Source organism: Acinonyx jubatus, chromosome E2 (genome assembly GCF_027475565.1).
Source record: "Acinonyx jubatus isolate Ajub_Pintada_27869175 chromosome E2, VMU_Ajub_asm_v1.0, whole genome shotgun sequence".
Classification (NCBI taxonomy): Eukaryota; Metazoa; Chordata; class Mammalia; order Carnivora; family Felidae; genus Acinonyx; species Acinonyx jubatus.
This window is the reverse complement of record NC_069396.1, coordinates 26,671,566-26,690,814: the sequence shown is the minus strand read 5'-3', so window position 1 is coordinate 26,690,814 and position 19,249 is coordinate 26,671,566. Positions and strand designations below refer to the sequence as shown.

At 49.6% G+C, this 19,249-nt stretch overlaps 1 long non-coding RNA gene across 1 annotated transcript; it reads left to right on the top strand.

Moving 5' to 3' along the window:
* Positions 1 to 813: 813 nt before the first annotated feature.
* On the top strand, positions 814 to 11,103 carry LOC128313205 (uncharacterized). The gene is made up of 3 exons (XR_008293570.1): positions 814 to 1,110; positions 3,395 to 3,508; positions 6,581 to 11,103. It is a non-coding gene; the product is annotated as an uncharacterized LOC128313205 (long non-coding RNA).
* Positions 11,104 to 19,249: the final 8,146 nt, after the last annotated feature.

Genomic DNA, 19,249 nt, shown 5'->3' with positions numbered 1-19,249 from the left:
AGAGCTTGCCTGACCAGGCCATTGGGCAGCCCTGCAGAGACATGGGAATGCGGAGCTCCCTCCCTGGGGCTGGGCACCTGGCCGCTGAGGTGCAGGCTCCAGTTCTGAAGCCAGAGTCCTGGTTGATCACCAACTGCACGCAGGTGCACCTGGAGAACCTCTGGCTGGACACACATCCAGGTCCCTGCCAGCCACTACTGGCCACTGCCAATGGAGACCAGCCTGGGGCACCTCCCTCTCCTCCCCCCCCCCTTCCGCCCCCCCCCCCCCCCCCCCCCCCCCCCCCCCCGCCACCTCATCTTGCTCAGAGGCCGGACAAAAACTTGACAAGCGTGTTTTCACCAACCTAAGAGTTTCGGCCTCTCTTTGGGGACTGTTTGTGTTTCGGGTCACGCTGTTGGCTGCCCCCACCTCCTTCTTTTCTCTGCCAAAGTACGTTCCCTAGGCTGCCAGGCTTCCAGGAAGCTGGCAGTTCCTGCCCTGAGCTGCCCAGTGGGAATCTCCTTTTCCTATTCCAGGCCCTTCCATGTCCTCTGTCCCATTTCATTGTCTCCTCATAGTCCAGCAAATGGGAGACACTGCCTCCATCTTATAGACAGGGGCTGGGCAAGGGACAGCAGTTTGCTCAAGGTCACTATACAGGGTAGGAGCAGGGGGGATGTGAAAACTGACCCCAGGCCAGTATGCAACCCCATCACCCACCCAAAGTCAACCATCAGACGGGCATCAGGCCTCATAGCAATCCCCCTCTTCAGCCTGTTTACTCATTAACAGATGAGAAGCAGTACTGGGCACTCACAGCCGAGAGTTGGCCCTCGACCAAACCCTGCCCCCCCACCTGTTTTTGTAAATAAAGTTTTGTTGGAACACAGCCACTCCTTGCCGGCTGTCCCCCCTTATCTGTGGTTTCACTTTCTGCAGCCTCAGTTACCCGGGGTCAACCGCGGTCCGGAAGTAAATGATCCTCCCTCTGGAATTATTAGAAGGTCAACAGCAGCCTACCCCTGCTACATCTCAGTGCCTGGGTCATTCACCTCACTCCATCTCATCACATAGGCATTTCATCATCTCGCCTCATCACGAGAAGAAGGGTGCGTACAGTACAAGAAGGTATGAGAGAGAGACTGCATTCACAGAACTTTCATTAATACTTGCTATAATAGTTCTATCATCAGTATTATTGTTGTTAATCTCTTACTATGCTGAATGTATAAATTAAACTTTATCGTAGGCATGTACGTATAGGAAAACACATAGTATATGCAGATTCAGTTCTATCAGCGATTTCAGGCATCTCCTGGGGGTCTTAATATATATCCTCCCGCGTGGGGGTACTTACTGTATTGTCTATGGTTGTTTTCTGCTGCACGGGCTGGGTTCGGTCACAACAGACTATCTGTTCCCCAAACCTAAAGTATTTACTATGTAGCTAGGACCACATTATGACTTTCTAGGCACTTTTATGCCATCATGAGCCCCTTCCTTGTCAAAAAATAAAAATTATATACACATAATTGTACAAAATTATATTTTATGACTGTATGGGTATAAAGACAAATATAATCCAGGATGGATTATATTCTCTTTTTTCCTAGTGATTTTAAATAATTAAAACATTTCCATAGGCCTCTAGAATAACTGTGGACCTCAGGCACTGCATCCATTGTGCCTCATGGAGAAGTCGGTCCTGAGTTTGCCACACATGTGGTCCCTCATTGCTGAGAGTAGAACCCAAAGGGAGACACCCCTATATTTAGCCCTCTCCTTGGTCTTCCCTCCAGTAGCAAAGGGGTAGAGGGAAGTTTGACGGGTTGGAAGGGAACCATTCGGGGCTCAGACAAAAACAGCTGCATGTATTTCCTAGGATGGAAGTATTTATTTCTTTTCAAGTTTCTCTATTTTGTATTTTTCAAATTTTTAAATAGTTTTTTTTTTGGAATAAATAATAGATAGCCATGAGTTAAAAGAAAAATATTTTGAATGTCCCAAATAATTTGACCCTCCCCCCCACCTCTGCACCCCTCAACTCCCTTCCTACCACCAGTGTGATTCCTTCCCAGCAGACTGTGTGTGCACAAGGGACGCTTGCAGATGGTTTATCACACACATTGTTCTGCTCCCTGCCTTTTTCCTTCTTAGGTCTATATTCTTATGCATAAATTCATCTTGCCTTTGTTGAATGGCTCTTCAGTACTCCATTGAATGAAGGTACCATAATTAGGACATTTGGGTATTTTCAATGTTTTTCTTTTGCAGCAGTGGAACTGCGAATACTTCTGTGAAGACCAGCCATGCCTGAATACGTTTTTTCCTTCCAAACAAATCTCTCAGAAAAGGAGTCTTTTTATATACAGGTTTTGATTAAGGCTCTCCCATTACCTGAAGCTTTCTGATTCCTTTATTTTAAACAAGGAAGTACTATTTGCAGAAGACACAATAGCCTGAAATGACCTCAGCGCATTCTAATTTTGGATGTTTATGGTGGACATCCAACAGAATTAGTTTGGAGGGGGAGAAAAGGAGGCAAAGACATTTAACACAGATTTAGTATTTTTCCTGGGGATATGACTTCACAGTTGTAAGTGTTAAATAACACTGTAAACAAACCTTTTCAAAATTTACTTTAGAAAGCAAAGCTTTAAAACTAAGAGCACCCATTCACCAGACACATTGAAAGAATAAACAGGAAGCTTCAGAGTGGAAGATACTTGAAATCCACATGTCCCACAAAAGACTTGTATCCAAAATAGATAAAGAACTCCTACAAAACAATAAGGGGAAAAAAAGCATTGGATCCAAAGAAAAATGGATAAATGACTTGGTCAGCACTTCATTAAAAAAGAATACCCCAGGGGTGCCTGGGTGGCTCAGATTAAGCATTTGACTCTTGATTTTGGCTCAGGTTATGATCTCATGGTCGTGAGATTGAGCCCCGAGTTAGGCTTTGGTGCTGGCAGTGCGGTGCCTGCTTGGGATTCAATCTCTCCCCCTCTCTCTGCCCCTCCCCTGCTCACATGCACTCGCTCTCCCGTTCTCTCTCTCAAAATAAATAAAATGAAATAAAGTAACACAAGGATGCAATACCACTATTTACCCACCAGAAGGGTTGAAATGAAAAAAAAAAAAGACACTATCTAGCATTGACAGGTTGTGGAGCAACCAGAAGTCTCATACCCTGTTGATGGGGACACAAAGAGCACAACTTTGGAAAACTGTCTGGCATCATCTGTGAAAGCTGAATATACGCATACTCCCTGAGCCAGCAGCTTCACTTCTAGATGTATGCTCAACACAAATGCCTACACCTGTTTATGAAAAGGCATGTGTACAAATATTCATAGCAGCACTGTGTTATTGTGATTTATAATAAGAAATATGTTTGATTTTCTTTAAGGTTCCTGGCACACAACTTCTAAGACCCTTGGAATTTCCTAAGTGGCAGGAGCTATAAAGTGCTTTTTGTTATGTTCATGAGGTGACTTTTGGAACGCCCCCAGGTTACCTATGGGTGAGTGCTTGTTGCCAGGGGACCCATCAGGGTTTAGAGGGTTGGAAAATTTAGTTCCGTCACCCTCCCCAACCCCCAACCTCCAGCAAAGGAAGAAGGGCTAGAGATTGGGCTCAGTCACCAATTGCCAATGATTTAATGTACCATGCTTACATAACGAAGCCTCCATAAAAACCCCAGGCCGGGGTTCTGAGCACTTCTGTGTGAAGGTTCGTCCCCTCCACAAGCCTTGCCCTATGCATCTCTTCCCGAGTTAGATCCTTTTATAATAAACTGGCAATCTGGGAAGTAAAGCGTTTCTCTGAGGTCTGTAAGTGGCTCTAGCAAATTAATCTAACCCGATTAGGTTGTCAGAACCTCTGATCTATAGCCTATGGATCAGAAGCACAGGTAAGTATCTGAGGAGGTGGGGGAGGGCAGTCTTGCAGGACTGAGCCCTTAATTCTTGGGGTCTGCTGCTATCTCCAGGTAGATGGGATCAGAATTAAGTTGGCTGTTTAGTGGTGTTGAAAAACACACGTAACAGTATTAAGTACTCTTTTAGGTACTATTTGTGATAGCCAGACAAACCAAGCGTCCATCCACAGTACAATGGATACTTGTGTTATAAACATACAAATACTATAGACTATTGAAAATGCACGAACTACAGGTAAAGGCATAGAAGAATCTCACAAAGTTGAGTCCAGGAAGGTAGACATAAAGAAGTAAAGGCTGCATCATTCCATTTATATACAATTCAAATGCAGGCCAAGCTAGCCAACAGGTGGGAACAATAGATGAACAGATAAAATGTGGTACGTCCATATATATATTCCTTTATGGAACATTATTCTCCATAAAAGGAATGGAGTTCTGACCCCTGCTACAACACAGATAAACTTTGAAACCATTATGCTCAGTGAAATAAGCCAGTCACAAAAGGACAAATACTGGACAATTCCACTTACATGAGATATTTACAGACAAAAGAGATTAGAGGTTAGCAGGGGCTGGAGGTGATGGGGAAATAAGGAGTTATTGCTTTATGAAAGGGTCTGTTTGGGGTGATGGAAAAGCTCTGGAAACAGTGGTGATGGTCGCACAGTGTCATGAATATAATTAATATCACTGAATGTACACCTCAAAATGGTTTCAATGGCAACTTTTTCAAAATATATGTGTTACCACAATAAATAAGATTTAAAAAAATGATTCCTATATTGCAAATAAAGAAATGAAGTCAAGAGGAGTGATAAACAAAACAAAACAAAACAAAACAGTCAAGGGGCACATGGGTGGCTCAGTCAGTTGAGCGTTGGACTCTTGATTTCCCCTAAGGTCATGATCCCAGGGTTGTGGGATCGAGCCCTGCATCCCCGTGTCCAGCTCTGCTGGGCATAAGATTCTCTCCCTCTCTCTCTCTCCCTCTCTCTTCCCCACCCCTGTCTGCCACTCTCCCCTACTCGCTCTCTCTTTCTAAAAATAATAAATAATAAATAATAAATAGAATCTTTAAAACAAATGAACAAAAAAATCCCCAGGCCAAACCAACCTCTGGTGTTAGAAATCAGGCCAGTGGGTGGGGGACAGTGGCCAGGAGGGGAGTCAGGAGGATTCTGGTGGGTTGGGCATGTTCTGTTTCTTGGCCTAGATGCTGGTTACATGGATGGGTTTGTTTTTTTTTTGTGAAAAATCACTGAAATATTTGTGTTTTTTCTATATGTAAATGAAGCAATGAAATATACCTGCAGGATCTAATATTTTGTAAATGGCTAGCTGGGACCTGGGTTAAATTTCAGGGACAGGGTCTTACGTGCCTGTGGCAAACACTTTTAGATGGCAGTCACACTGGAAAGTGGAGGGGGACACACAGATTGCGATCACAGGACAGTGATAAAGAAATGACCGAGATGCATGGGTGGAAGGTGTAATGCAGAAAGTAGAACCCAATTATTTAATGAAATAAGACAGACAAAGCTACATTTCTAAAGTGACATATTAGCTAATATGTGATTTAAAAATATGTGTATAGCTAAGTCAAAACATTATTCAATACATAAGTATTTGAATATTTAACCTACATACCTAAAAGTTATAGATCTAAGCTGGCCCACAAACGTGTGGTTGGTTTGTTTTCATTTCTTTTTATTATTTTAAATTGTGGTAAAAATACGCATAGCACAAAATGTACCATCGTAACCATTTTTAAGAGTGTTTAGTGGTATTAAGTTCATTTGCTTTGTTGTAAAACTGTCACCGTCATCCATCTTCAGACCCTTGTTCGTCTTGTAAAACTGAAACCCTATGCTCATTGCCCAATAATTCCCCCTCCCCCCTCCCCCAGCCCCTGGCCGTCACCACTCTTCCTTTGTCTCTGTGTATTTGATACTTTCTGTACCTCACATGAGTGCAACCATACAGTAATCGTCTTTTTGTGACTGACTTATTTCACTTGCATTCTCAACTTCCAACTATATTGTAGCATGTGTCCAAATCCCCCCCCCCTTTTTTAATGTTTATTTATTTTTGAGAGAGAGCGTGAGAGGGGAAGGGGCAGAGAGAGAAGGAGACAGAGAATCAGAAGCAGGCTCTGTGCTGTCAGTGCAAAGCCCCACATGGGGCTCGAACTCAGGCACGAGCCCTGAGATCATGACCTGAACTGAAGTAGGATGCTAACTGATTGAGCCACCCAGGTGCCCCAACTCTATTTTTTTTAAGTTTATTTATTTTGAGAGAGTGGTGGGGAGGAGCAGAGAGAGAGTGAGAGAGAATCTCAAGCAGGCTCCACACTGCCAATGCAGAGCCCTACATTGGACTTGAACTCACAAACCTCGAGATCATGACCTGAGCCGAAATCAAGAGTCGGCCACTTAACCCACTGAGCCACCCAGGAGTCCCTGGTAACTATTTTTAACTTTTTGAGGAACCCCGCACTTTTTTCACATTAACAACACCATTTTACCTGCCCACCAACAGTGCACAGGGTTCCGATTTCTCCATGTCCTCACCAACACTTGTCATTTTCTGAGTTTGGACTATAGCCATCCTAATAGATGTGTTGTTTTTGTTTTTGTTCTCTTTGGGAAATAGAAGGCTGTCCTCTGTTCCGTGTGCTATTTCCTAACAACATGTGCAAGCATGTCTACCTTGGGGATAACTTCCTAGAAGTGACATTTCTGGACCAAAGGATGTGTGCATTTTTAAGGTCACCAAATTGCTCTTCTAGAGGTTGCCCCAGTTCATCCTCCTTTCCCCACTCCTGCACCATCCCAGCGTGTGATCAAGGACATATCTACTGACTTCCCCGCTAGTGCCCCTGGTCCCCCCTTCTTTCAGGGTCACGAGCCACCACCCCACTGAGCCTTGTTTCAGGCCCTTTTGAGATTCCCCTCCCGAGGATCCTCCTCTCCTCCATACCGGCCTCCACAGAGTCAGCAGGAAAGATTTTTCTCAAACAGCCGCTCCTCAGGCTTGGAACTCTCCGGGGACTCCACGTCACCCATCATTGTGCTGTGTCTCAACAGGAGTTCGCCAGTGATTTGCTTTTGAAAACTGATGAAAGCAGCTGCAAGGGTACTCCAGTGCGTCAGTTTGGGCTCCCCCGGAAGTGGGCCGGAGACTGGGATTTCAGGGAAAGTACAGTGGTCTATCGCTGGCCATCCAGGAACACAAGTCCGAGAGCAAGAAAGGATAAGGGAAAGGAAGACCGAATAAAGGGCACGTTATCAAGCTAGTTTACCACTGTGGGTTAACCAGAGCTTATCCTCCTGGAGGACTCCGGGGGGCTGGCGTAGCACCTGGGAGGTGGAGAGCTGGGCGCTATGCACCAGCACCCATGGACAACTGGTTGAGAGCCGCTCTGACTTTCTACGTGAGTGGGCAGCGCCACGGAAAGTTCTCAGGTAAAGAGACGCAAGAACCGGCATCCGGCAGCTGGCCCTGTTTGCTAGACCAGTAAAGGCCAGGAGACTGACAGCCTCTGCTTCACCCTGTCATTGTGTCTCCCCATTGTGTCCTCTTGAGTGAATAAGAGAAAGGAAGAGTTGCAACTGGTGCAGGGAAATTTGCACCCCAGCTGCTCATCTCGTTGTAGCCACAGGCCTTGCGCCTTTCCACAGCTCATTCTGCCTTCTCCTTACACCCGCTTCCGGATTTTCCTTGGAGGAATCGCAGCCAATGCCCGCCCCATCCTCATTCCCTGCGGTTGGGGTGGAGTTGGCCCCGCCCCTCAGATAAAGGCTGGTCACATGATTCGGGCCTGGCCAATCAGCAGATACCATTCTGCTGGCCATTGAAATTGGTTCAAAGATAATAAGATAGTAACAAGGATCCCCACTGAAGGTCTTCTGTAGACTTTGGCTGCTGCTTCTGGGAAGGTGGGGCTCTTTTCCTCCAGGGTTTGTGAGTGTGGAGCTGCTGGCCACTCTCCTGTTGTTAGAGGTGTGTGTGTGTGTGTGTGTGTGTGTGTACGTGTGTGTGTGTACGTGTGTGCGTGCGTGTGTGTGTCCATGGTTGTTGCCTGAGAGCCACTCAGGGAAAACCCAGAAAAGAAGGGGAGACTGATTATTGGTGACACCTTGAGCCCTGGATGCAGTCAAGCCTAAAATGAGATCCACCTGGGACCGTTCAGATACCAGGGCAAATTAAGTGCCGTTTGTAGCTTCAGCCAGTTTGAGATGGGCTTCTGTTGCTTACAGCCAATGGAGTGCCAACCAGGGCACCAAGGCACCTTGACAGATGTCATTGAGAATAATTGTGGGGCTTCTCTTGCCTGAATGTTTTGGAGAGGACCGTCAATCTGGGTCTCCAGTGGGGGTATTTTCCTCAAGGGAGCCAGGACAGCAAAGATGGGAGATACAGGCTAAAGGGGCTCCTGCCTGGCTCCTGCCTCAAGTGCACCATGTTTCTCCGTTCTGTCCTTCCTTCTCCACACCCTGGCCACACCAGGCTCCTCACCCTTTCCCACTCATGTTCTGGGTCTTGATCCTGCCCTTCCTGGGGATCCCCATACCTCCCCCTTCCCACCTGCCCCAGCTCAAATATACCCTTTTTTGCAAGGCCTGCCTGGACAAGACTCCAAACAGAATGCTTTTTCCCCTCCTCCTGTGCTCCTGCTGTCTCTATCCTTCTATTTAATGCAGAGTTTGGGGTTCCTAGGTGGCTCAGTCAGTTAAGTGATGGACTTCTGCTCAGGTCATGACCTCACACTTCGTGTGTTCAAGGCCCGCATCTGGCTCTGTGCTGGCAGCTCAGAGCCTGGAGCCTGCTTTGGATTTTGTGTCTGTCTCTCTCTCTCAGCCCCTCCTCTGCTCATGCTCTGTCTCTCTCTCTCTCTCTTTCTCTCTCTCTCTCAAAAATAAATAAACATTAAGAAAATAATAACTTTTAAAGCAGAGCCTGGTGCTCACTATGATCATTCATTCACTCATTCTTATAGCAGTTACCTACTGAGCATCTTCTGTGCTTACAGAATGGTTTTGTGCATTAGGAGTACAGCAAAGGACAATACAGACCAAAATCGATCATCCTGGAGCTTAAATTCTATTAGGGGATCGGACAATAAAAATCAGTAAATAAGTAAACTACAAATGGTATACCTGAGAGTAAGTACTAGAAAGAAAAATCAAACAGGGAAGGAGGATAGAGAGAGCTGGAATGTGGCCAGAGAAAGTCCTTCTGCGAACATAGCATCAGAGCAAAGGCCTGAAGGGGATTGGGAAGTATAGTAGATTGAATGGTGGCCCCCAAAATATATGTCCACGTCCTAGTCCCCAGAACTTGTACATGTAATCTTATTTGGAAAAAGGTTTTTCCAGAACTGTTAGAGAAGGCATCTCTGTTGTTAGGGCACCAAATTTGTGGCAATTTGCTATAGCAGACTTAGGAAACATAAAGGAAATAAACCGTGTGGGAATCTGGGGAAGAATGTTCCAGAAAGAGAGACTCTCAAGGACAAGGACTCTGAGGCAGGGACCAGGGTTGGTGGGTTTATGAAAGAGCAAGGGGCCAGAACAGCTGGAGCGTACTGAACAGGGCAGCATGGTGGGAGGTGAGGTCAGAGGTTTAGGGGACTAGATCGTGAGAATATGAAGGGCTTTGTTGGCTTTTACCTTGAGCGAGGCAGAGCCAAGAGACGGTTTCAGCAGAGGAGTGACGTGACTGGACTTACAGCTTAAATAAATGAAGGAATAAATGAATGCATAGCAGCCACCATATCACATCCTGGTTATGTCTATGCCTGTCTATGCTGCTAAGCTATGAGCGACATGAGAGTAGGGACTCTGTCTTAAATTTTTTTGTATCCCTAGGGTTCAACACTAATCATGCCTGTCCTGGCTTTTCCTGGCCTACCAATCAATAAGAAAAGACCAAAAAAATAGGCAAAAGAAATATTCAAGGTTAGGAAACATAGGAAGAGACTGGTTCAGTTGCTTTCTTAGGTATTCACCCAGGAGAATGAAAGCAATGGGTCACAAAAAGACTTGCATATGAATGTTTATAGCAGCTTTATTCATAAACAAAAATGTCAGCAGCCCAGGTATTCATCAATAAGAGAATATATATTTGGATAGTCATACAATGGATATTGAATATGCTATTCAATAATAAAGCAATATATGCTGAATTTATTCAACACCACTCAACAATTAACTATTGCAATGACCTAGATAAATCTCACAGAAATAATATGAGATGAAAGAAGTCAGACACAAGCAAGTACAAACTTTAGGGTCCCATTGATAGGAAGTTCCAGAATAGACAAAACTAATCTGTGGTGGAAATGTAAATACTGTGGTTGCCTCTGGAGGATGGGGGCAGAGATTGACTAGTTAGGCACGAAAGGGAATTTTCTGGGGGTTGCAATCTATATCATGATAGAGATCTGGGTTACACAAATGTATGCATTGTCACAACTAATCAAATGATACACTTATGATTTTTGCATTACCCTATGAGCATTTTACAGAAAGCAGAAAAAAAAAAAGAATCCTAAGCAAATATTGAACTCTAGGTAATGATATGCATGCTCCAGTGTTTAGGGAGGAAGTGTACTGATACCTGTAACTTACTCTGAAATGTGCCCCCCAAAATAAGAATTGATGGATGAATAGATCAATATGTGCTAAACCAAGCCTGGTAAAATGTTAATTGTAGGACTACATGGTGGGTAAGTGGGTGTTCGCTGTACAATTCCTCCTACTTTTCTGTATGCTGAAATTTTCTTAATAAAATGTTTTAGGGGTCAAAAAGAGGCTCAGTGATCAGAGATGTGCAGATTATGACACTCAGTCCTCCACCTATCGGATCAAATTACAATGAGACTGTCTTCCAAGCACTGGATTGCAAAAATGTTCAAGACTAGTGATACCCAGTGTATGCGAGGGTGTGGGGATTCTCATATACTGTAGATGGACGGGACTATGACAGTGCCCCTGCCAAAGCCCTTGGCCTGGATGCCCTGTGAGCTTCCTTCCTGTCCCCGAGTGGCTCGTCCTTTACATACAATGTATACAATGTTGTATCCTGTTTTCTACTCAGCATTAGATTATCAACATTCCCCAACTTCTTTAAACAGTCTTTGTAAACATTGTACTTAAAAGAAAAGAGGCATTGTCGGATTTGGGTGTTGTGTTTTTTGTTTTTTGTTTTTCTTTATGATTACAAAGTTCATTGTAGAAAAATTAGGATATACAGAAAAAGAACAGAGAAGAAAATAAAATCCTCTGAAAACCTACCACTTAGACATGTTGTTGGCCCTTCCCCGTCTCTTCTGTGCACACACACACACATTCACAGAGATTTTTATGTTTGTGTGCTTTTTAACAAAATAGAGATCATATAGGGCATTGTGTTTTATGACTTGATTTTCTTAAAATTCTTCTGGGACTTGGTTTTACAGGTTGCCTGTTTCTTTAATGAGGGCCCACATTATTTCTCCATCGTTGGGGTCCAGGTAGGGTCAGCCTGGTATTGCTACACCCTTGGGGAACCCAGGGCATGGACAGGTCCACCAACACAGATGTTAGAGGTGTGCAGGCTCCTAGGGATCAGAGGGCCTGGCACGGGCACCCATTGATTCTGGGGCCACCCCATTCCCCTGGCCCCTGGCCTAGCTGCCTCACAGCCCCCCACCGCCCACTGCTGGGCTCAGCCCAGAGCCGAGCCCATTATGGCTCTCCCTCCGGGTTCTGCTGCCTGTCCTGGCTTGTCCTGTCTGTCCTCAGCTGCCCTGTCTAGGCCGGGTTGGGTGAGGCTGGGCCCTGAGTCCCCCTGAGGACTGTGGGAAGAGCCAGGCATCTGGAACCAACAGTCAAGGAGTCCTGCTTCAGCAAGGCTTTTGGCCCAAGAAGCAGCCTCCGTCCAGCCCTCAGCCTGGAGGAAACCCCTGTGCCCCAGGCCTCATTGTGTTGTCAGGATTTCCCGTTTCCTGACCGCCTAACCTATTTATGGGCCACAATGGCTGCTTCCCTGGGGAGGCCTCTACTGTACTTGAGCCCATCCTCTCCGGGCCTCTGGACTTGGCCCATTTGTCACATCACAGACTCAGCCTGGGCTTGCTCTGGGGCAAGGACAGAAAATGGGTGTCACCTCAAATGCTAATTCAGTAGATTGATAGAGCCTGCCAGGTGCAGGGTGAGGATTGTGAGGCTGTATCTGGATTCAGCAAGAGAGAGTATGACAGTCCATTCACCGTGTGGTGCTGAATGACTTGGGCTTACCGCCTGGTGACAGCAACCCTCTGCTGTGGCCCAACTTTCCTTCTAGTCTCATCTCCTACCTCCCTTCCATGCTCCTCCCCTCCAGCCACAGGTCCTCTCTCCTAGGAACACGTCCCGCCTTTTTCTGTCTCAGGGCCTTTGCTCGTATTGTTCCTCTGGCCTCTCACACCCTCCCTCACCCTGAGCAAGATATATCAAATGGAGCATTCAGCCCCAGTTAGCTGTTCAGTTCAACAGTTCTTACTCAACCTTTCAGGCTCCATTTCAAAGGTCACATCTTCTGGAAGGCTCTCCTATGGCCCAAGACTGGGCCACACACCCCCACGAAACCTTGATACCCCATTCTGAAGGAGAGGCCACCAGATCAGTTTTGTGGGTATCTTAAGTCAAGCTCTCTAGAAGCAGAGCCTGAGGGAGGATTTCTTGTGCAAGTGGCTTACTGAGAGCCTCCATCCACAGGAAAGGGAGGGAAGCAGAATAGGGCAGAAGAGGAAGCTGAGTGAGACGTGGTTTCGGGAGAAAGCTTGCCTCAACCCGATCCCCTGAGGAACTCTAGAGCATGAATGGCACCAAAGATGTTGTGGACTTCAGAGACACGGGGCCTGGGCTGCTATACGCCCATGTCAGTCATTGCTTATAACCTCCTGGGCATCTCCAGGTAATGTGGCACCCATCAGCCAAGGGCAGCCTCTGGATGGGGGTGAGCAGAGAGCAGCCAACAGCATAGCAGCTGAGGGAAGGGGCACCAGCCTTGGGACCTGGGTGGACACGAGCAGCACCTGCCTCAGGGTGCCATGTGTGAGTGCTCCAGGGCAGGTGTGGCATTTGAGGTACCGCAGAGCTCAGAACTGGGCTCCAGAGAGAACTTAGCATCTGACAGACTAAGCTGAGCCCAGGGAGGGCAGCAGCTTCAGGACTGATACTGGTTGAGTCCACGGCCTGAGCCCGGTTGGTGGGGGCCACCCCCAGCCCCGAGGCCTTCCCAGCAGGCCCGGTGACTATGCCCCTGGGCCCCATCTCCTGGTTGCGTCCCACATCCCTCCCCGTGGTTGTGTTTCTCAGCCTGGCTGTATGTCAAGCAGGCTCTGGGAAGGCCATAGGCCTCCGTGTAGAGGATGCTCTGGACTTGTCCCCAGCTCTGTCCACCTTCTGCTCCTCTCTCTGGCTTGGACATCATCCCTATACAAGTCCCCTCTAGACTGGCAAGCAGGATCCTAAATGCCTCCTTCTCCTGGAAGCCTCGTCAGACTTGCCCACAGCCCAGCCAAGGGGCCTCTCAGCTCTACTCCCTACCCTAAAGACAACTTTGAGATTTACATGATAGAAGATAGTTTGTGCAAGAGCCTAAATATTGGAAGCTTCAAAATAGCCTTTCAAAAACGAGTTTTTTTAGGTCACCCCATTTTACAACCATACCTCCACAAAGACAGATGTGCCGCGGTGGTATAAGGTTGTGAGGCTGGCCTGCCTGGGTTGTAGGGGCCGTGTTGATGGTCCTGATGGTCTTCATGGCCTGTGTCGGGTGGTGGCAGCAATGTCCCAACAGCCAGTCCTCTGATATCCTCAGTGTGGTGCTGGTGGGTTATCATGGGCTTGGGTGGGTGGCCACCACTGACAGTCTGCATGATGCTAAGTGAGTATATGTATTGGCCTAAGCTTTGCCTTTCTATGCTTACTGTGCTCATTGGAAATCAAGGTCTCTGATGTTCAGAAATATGGTTAATTATGGAAAAAGGGGCTAAATGATAACAAATCTATACTTCATGCAGTCATTTCGTACTCCACAACCTGTACCAGGACCTGGCATTCCATACATATCAATGGATGGATGAATGGATGGATGGATGGGTAGTTGGGTAGATGGGTGGGTGAGCGGGTGGATGGATGGATGAATGGGTGGATGTGAATGAACGGATAAGTACCTGTCTCACAAATAGAGAAAATGGGGTTCCTAAGAGGTAGTATCACTTGCTCGAGGTGACAAATAAAAGCAAAACCATGATTCCATACTTATTCCTAGGGTACCCCAACCCCACAATTTGGGCAGCATATCAGTATGGAGGGAGGAGGAGATAAGGATGAACAGGTGTCTGGAGAAGGGGAGTTGTGAACTGATCAGGGAAAAGGTGATTCTGGGGAGTGGTCACCATTCTTGCTGCTTCCTGCCCCCTGGTGGTGGTGGTTGGGTCTCCAGCCTGACCAACCCAGGGGCTGATCTCCGGGACTGAGGTCATCCAGCCACAAGGCAATGGTGTTTACACTGAGGAGAGGGAGTCAGGGTGCAGAGAGAGGGTCTGAGGAAGGACTGGGTCCCTTTGAGCAGCCTATAGGAGGAGGGGTCCATGCCCAGAAACGGGGTGAGGGCTGGAGGGGTGTCCAGAAGCCTCACTCAGCATCCCTAGCTCACTGAGTGACCTATCTGGGGAAGGCAGGGAAATTGTGGTAGGGTTTGGGCCAGGCAGAAGACAGAGAGGAAGGGGAGTATGCCTGTGCTGATAGCCCCTCCAGGAACTGGTTCAGTTCATGCTTGGAGGAAGGAAGAGAGAAAAGCCACTGCCTAGACCACCAGGCAGGAAGCTGCAATCCCGGCTCTGCCTCAGATGTGCTTTGCAACCTTAGGCACTAGACCCCCCCAGGGCCTCAGGACCCTCACTGGCAAATGGGGACAGTAATAGCACCTGCCTCAAGGGTTGGTGTGAGGACGACCGGTGTCCAGGGAGCTCAGGGACATGTTCCTGCTCTTCCCACCTTGGCTTCTGTGATCCTCACGCCAGCCCCTATTAGGGAAGCAGGGCAAGTGTCACACTCACATCTCAGATGACAAAACTGAAGCTCCGGGGAATGAGCTCAGGCTCTGTTCTCTCCCCTACTGATGCACCCTGCCTCTCCCACCCTGTGGTTGCAGGTGATGACGGCCAGGCTCCTCCATTTCCCACCTGTACTTGGGCTGCACCATAAGTTCACACACACACACACACACACACACACACACACCCTCTGCAGGACTGCCTGGGCTCAGCCAAGCTAAGGGTGGGAGCCCGGAGCAGAGCATGGTTTTTCCAGCTGCTGGGCTCCTTCTGCCAGAAAGGGAGGGAGTGGAGGGGGGAAGGGGGGAGGGGAGGTGGCGTGGCCGCCTGTTCTCTGGAAGGATCAGTTTTTCCCTGGAAACACTCAGTGGAGTCCTGCCCGCCACCCCTCTCCCTTTTCCTGGAATGAAGGCTTGGGGTGGAGAGGAGAAGGTCCCAAGGCCACCTGGATGCACACACAGTCATGTCACCAGCCCAGCTTTGGCTCCAGAGCCCCTGCCCCTACCCCATCATCGAACCCAGGCTCCTAAGTACATCTCTGCCTCATTGAGGGAAACCGAGGCAGACAATCTGAAAACCATCGTCCTCCACAACTGGGTCCTGTCAACCCAGAGGAACACGATTCAGTCCATGTCTTTTGAGGGGTCATGGTGACCAATCCCCTGCCTCGGGGAGGCCAGGGGCCCAATGAGGGGACCACTTCCCTTGTGGGCCTGCTCTGTTGTGTAATCAAGAAGTTCCTGCTTATTCGGGTGCCTGCGGTTAAGCAACAGACTCTTGATTTTGGCTCAGGTCATGACCTCACAGTTCGTGATATGGAGCCCCACGTAGGGCTCTGTGCCGAGAGCGCAGAGCCTGCTTGGGATTCTCTCTCCCTCTCTCTGCCCCTCCCCTGCTCTCTCTATCTCAAAATAAGTAAATAAACATTTAAAAAATTAAAAAAAAAAAGTTGTTGCTTATATCCAACCAGATCATCCCCATTTCCTCCTCTGTGAGCTGGAGAACAGACTAGCCCCCACCCCCCTCCACAGCCAGCGAGGCCTGGGCTTGGGGTGCAGGGCATGGGGGGCACCGGCAGGGGAAGGTCTAGGCCAGTAAGGACTGGGGGAAGTCCTCTGGCCTCTCACTCCTTTGCTTGGCTATGGCCTAGATCTTTCTCCCTCCCCCTCACTCGCTCTCTGCCTCCTGCTTTCTCTGCTACTACCTATGTTCCTCCTCCTTCCTCTCCCCTGTCCCTCTGTCCATTCTCTGGCTCTCTCCTCACTCAGCATCTCCCTCTCTCTGGGTGCCTCTCTTCTTGCCTCACTTTCCCTTTCCCTGCTTTCTCCTTTGCTTTCTTGCCCCCTTCTCCCTCTTGTTTCTGTTGGGTCAGTGGCTCAGCCACCTCCTCGCCACCACTCCATTGGTCCCCACTGGCTCCTTTCCAGCCTCCCTTACTCCTTGACCCATCTCCCAGCTTCTCTCTTCCCCTGTGGTCCCCTCCTGCAGGCTCACATCAGACCCCTGGAGAGGGCCCATGGCTTTCTGGATAAAGTCCCTTCTGTGGTACCAGACTTGCTGGTCCTGCCCCCACTGAGTGCCTTCACCCACTCCTGGCACATCTCAGCTGAGGGCCTGTCCTTCCTCTGGGCCTCTGCACCTGTCCCCTCCATCTGCAAAGCCATATGCCCCACCCCAACTCATTTCCAAGTCACTTCCAGACTGGGACCCCTCTCCACCCCCTGGGCTTTCATGGTCACCGTGTGGTCGCTCATGTGCTCCCCATTTCCTGCCCAGCTCCCTCTGAAGGCAGGTGTCTGTCCAGCACAGAATGTCAAAGCTGTGAGACACCTGACATGGCTTAGTGGTGGGAAATCCAGGGATATGCTAGCCAGGAGGACTCCCTAACAGGCCAGTTGAGGCAGAGTTGGTGGGGGGAGGGTGTGGGCTCTGAAACTACAAGCCCAGACCTTTCACTTTATGCTGGTGAGTCAGGGCCCCCTCTATGGGGTCCCAGGCAGGCACCCCTAGATCCTGCAGTGCGCAACTCTGCTCCCAGCGTTGCTGGCTGATCAGTGCCACCCCGGCAGGCAGCCCTGGGGCCCAGCAGACTGTAAATCACCACCATTGTCTGCCTGGCCCCAGTCTCGCCCATACTTTAAAAGGGAAGGACAAGAATCTCCCCGCACTGGCCCCTCCGCCCGCCAGTCGAGAGGCTGGTGCAGCAGAAGAGAAAGAGGGTCTTTATGCCCACGGGCAGGAGGGCACCACATCCCCGCCCAGTCCCCCGACGATGCCCTCTGGTGAAAGGAGCCTTTGTGAAGCCCCCGAGACCGGCCAGAGCAGACACACGGCCCGCCCCAAGTAGGAGGCGGTGGCAGGCAGCTGGGGGGTGCTGTGCCCCCGGTGGGGGGTCACAGGCCACCGTGGGGGAGGCCTCGGGGCCCAAGGACCTGAGGCAGAGGTTGAATAGTGGCAGGAAAGGAGAAAGGCCACGCTCAAACTGTGGCAGTTGAAAGTGGGCTCACAGTTGCTGCATCCTGTGTCCACACAGGCCCTGACCTTGCACGGCTGTGAGCGCCGACTTCCTGCAGACCTGTCACAGGGGAGGACAGCCTCCCCACCTTGCTGAGCGAACCCCCCCCCCCCCCCATGGCTGACCGCTTTCTCACCTGCTCTGCCCCATTCCCGGCTCTTGAATGGCTGGGCAGCCCACCTGGGGACTCTGTGATGCCATTCCTTCCCCCTCGAATGCTCTTCCCAGCCTCATTCTCTGAGAGCCTGCTCTGCCGGCTCTACCTGCCCTTCCCCACCTTCCCCACCTCCAGCCTGCCTCATCCTTTATCACATCTGCATTTTTCTGTCAGTCTCCCCAGCTAGATGGGAAGTTCAGTGAAGGAACTTCTGTTCATTTCTTTCCTTTATCTTGCCCCTGGTGCACTGTAGGTAGACGCTGAATATTTCTGTGAGTGCATGAACAGATCATTTCATCTCACTTACCCTTCCTCCTACCCTGCGAGGGAGGAACAGTGATTCTCTGTCCTGGGACCAAGGCATCTTCCTCAAGTTATACATTGAGAAAGAGGTAGAATTGGGGATTTAGAGTCAAGGCTGGTGGACCCCAAAAGCCATGCATTTAACCTATGTGCTCCCTACTTCCCCACTCCTGCCTGGCAGGATCCCAAGGAGAGAAAGGCTTAGCCCTTAGGGAACATTCTTGACTATGCCCTTGGGAAGCAGCTCTGGAGTTCAGGTGGCCCAAACCCTCCCTTGCAGGTTGCATGGGATCCAATGTGGGGTCCTCAGGCACAGTGCCCTCTCTGTGACAACGGGGGTGGGGGGTGGGGTGGGCGGCAGCTTAACTGCTCTCTACACCTCACAGCTGCAAGTCTGACACTGCCCAGCTATGTATCATTAGGCAGGGTTCCTGCTCCTTCTGGAACCTCAGTGCCCCACCTCCCACACCAAAGTGGGGCAGCAGCCCTGTCTAGAAGGTGCATCTGTGAGGAACACAGGTGAAATTGTGCAGGAAAGGGCTCCTGGGACCCCGACAGCAAAGCCCCAGATAAAGATGTGACCCTCGCCCCATCTGCAAAGGCCTGAACCTGGCAGGCAGCTAGGGGTGGGAAAGATGCCAGAGAAAGGCTCAATCCCCCTGGGCCCTCAGCTGGGGGAAAAGGCTGAGCCAGGGCTGCCAAAGCCGTGACTCAGCCGTCCTTGAAAAGCCAGGCAGCCCAGGGCCCGGCACCATGGAACCCAGACCTCCTCTGTGGTTGGGGAAGTAGACAGGGTCTCCCCAGGGAAGAGCAAAGCCACCCAGCCAGGAGCCATTGGGACGTGTCTCTTCTGAGCCTGATCCCTGGACCTGGAGTGAATGCTGGCAGCACCCGCTGGACGGCACTGGCCCCTGGGATGGCACTTCCTGACAAAGGCCACCCTCCCTGCATCCTGCTGCTGTCCAGGTCCAGAAGCCCACAGTGCCCTCCCCCAACCCAGGGACCCTCTGAGCCAGGGACAGGGCCTTAGAGAACACCAAGGCAGCCCCTTCACTGTGCAGATGGGGGAGTCATCCCAGCTGCTGGGTCTCACAACCAGCTGGTGGCAGAGCTGAACCCTGAAGCCTGGGCTCTGCTCCGAGGACAGGTCACTCGAGTGCAGCTGCCCCTCTCAGTGCTGGGTTGGATACTCCAGCACAGGCAGACTCTGACTCGGGAGGGGAGATTCCACCCAGTGCCCCCTCTTGCCCCATCCCT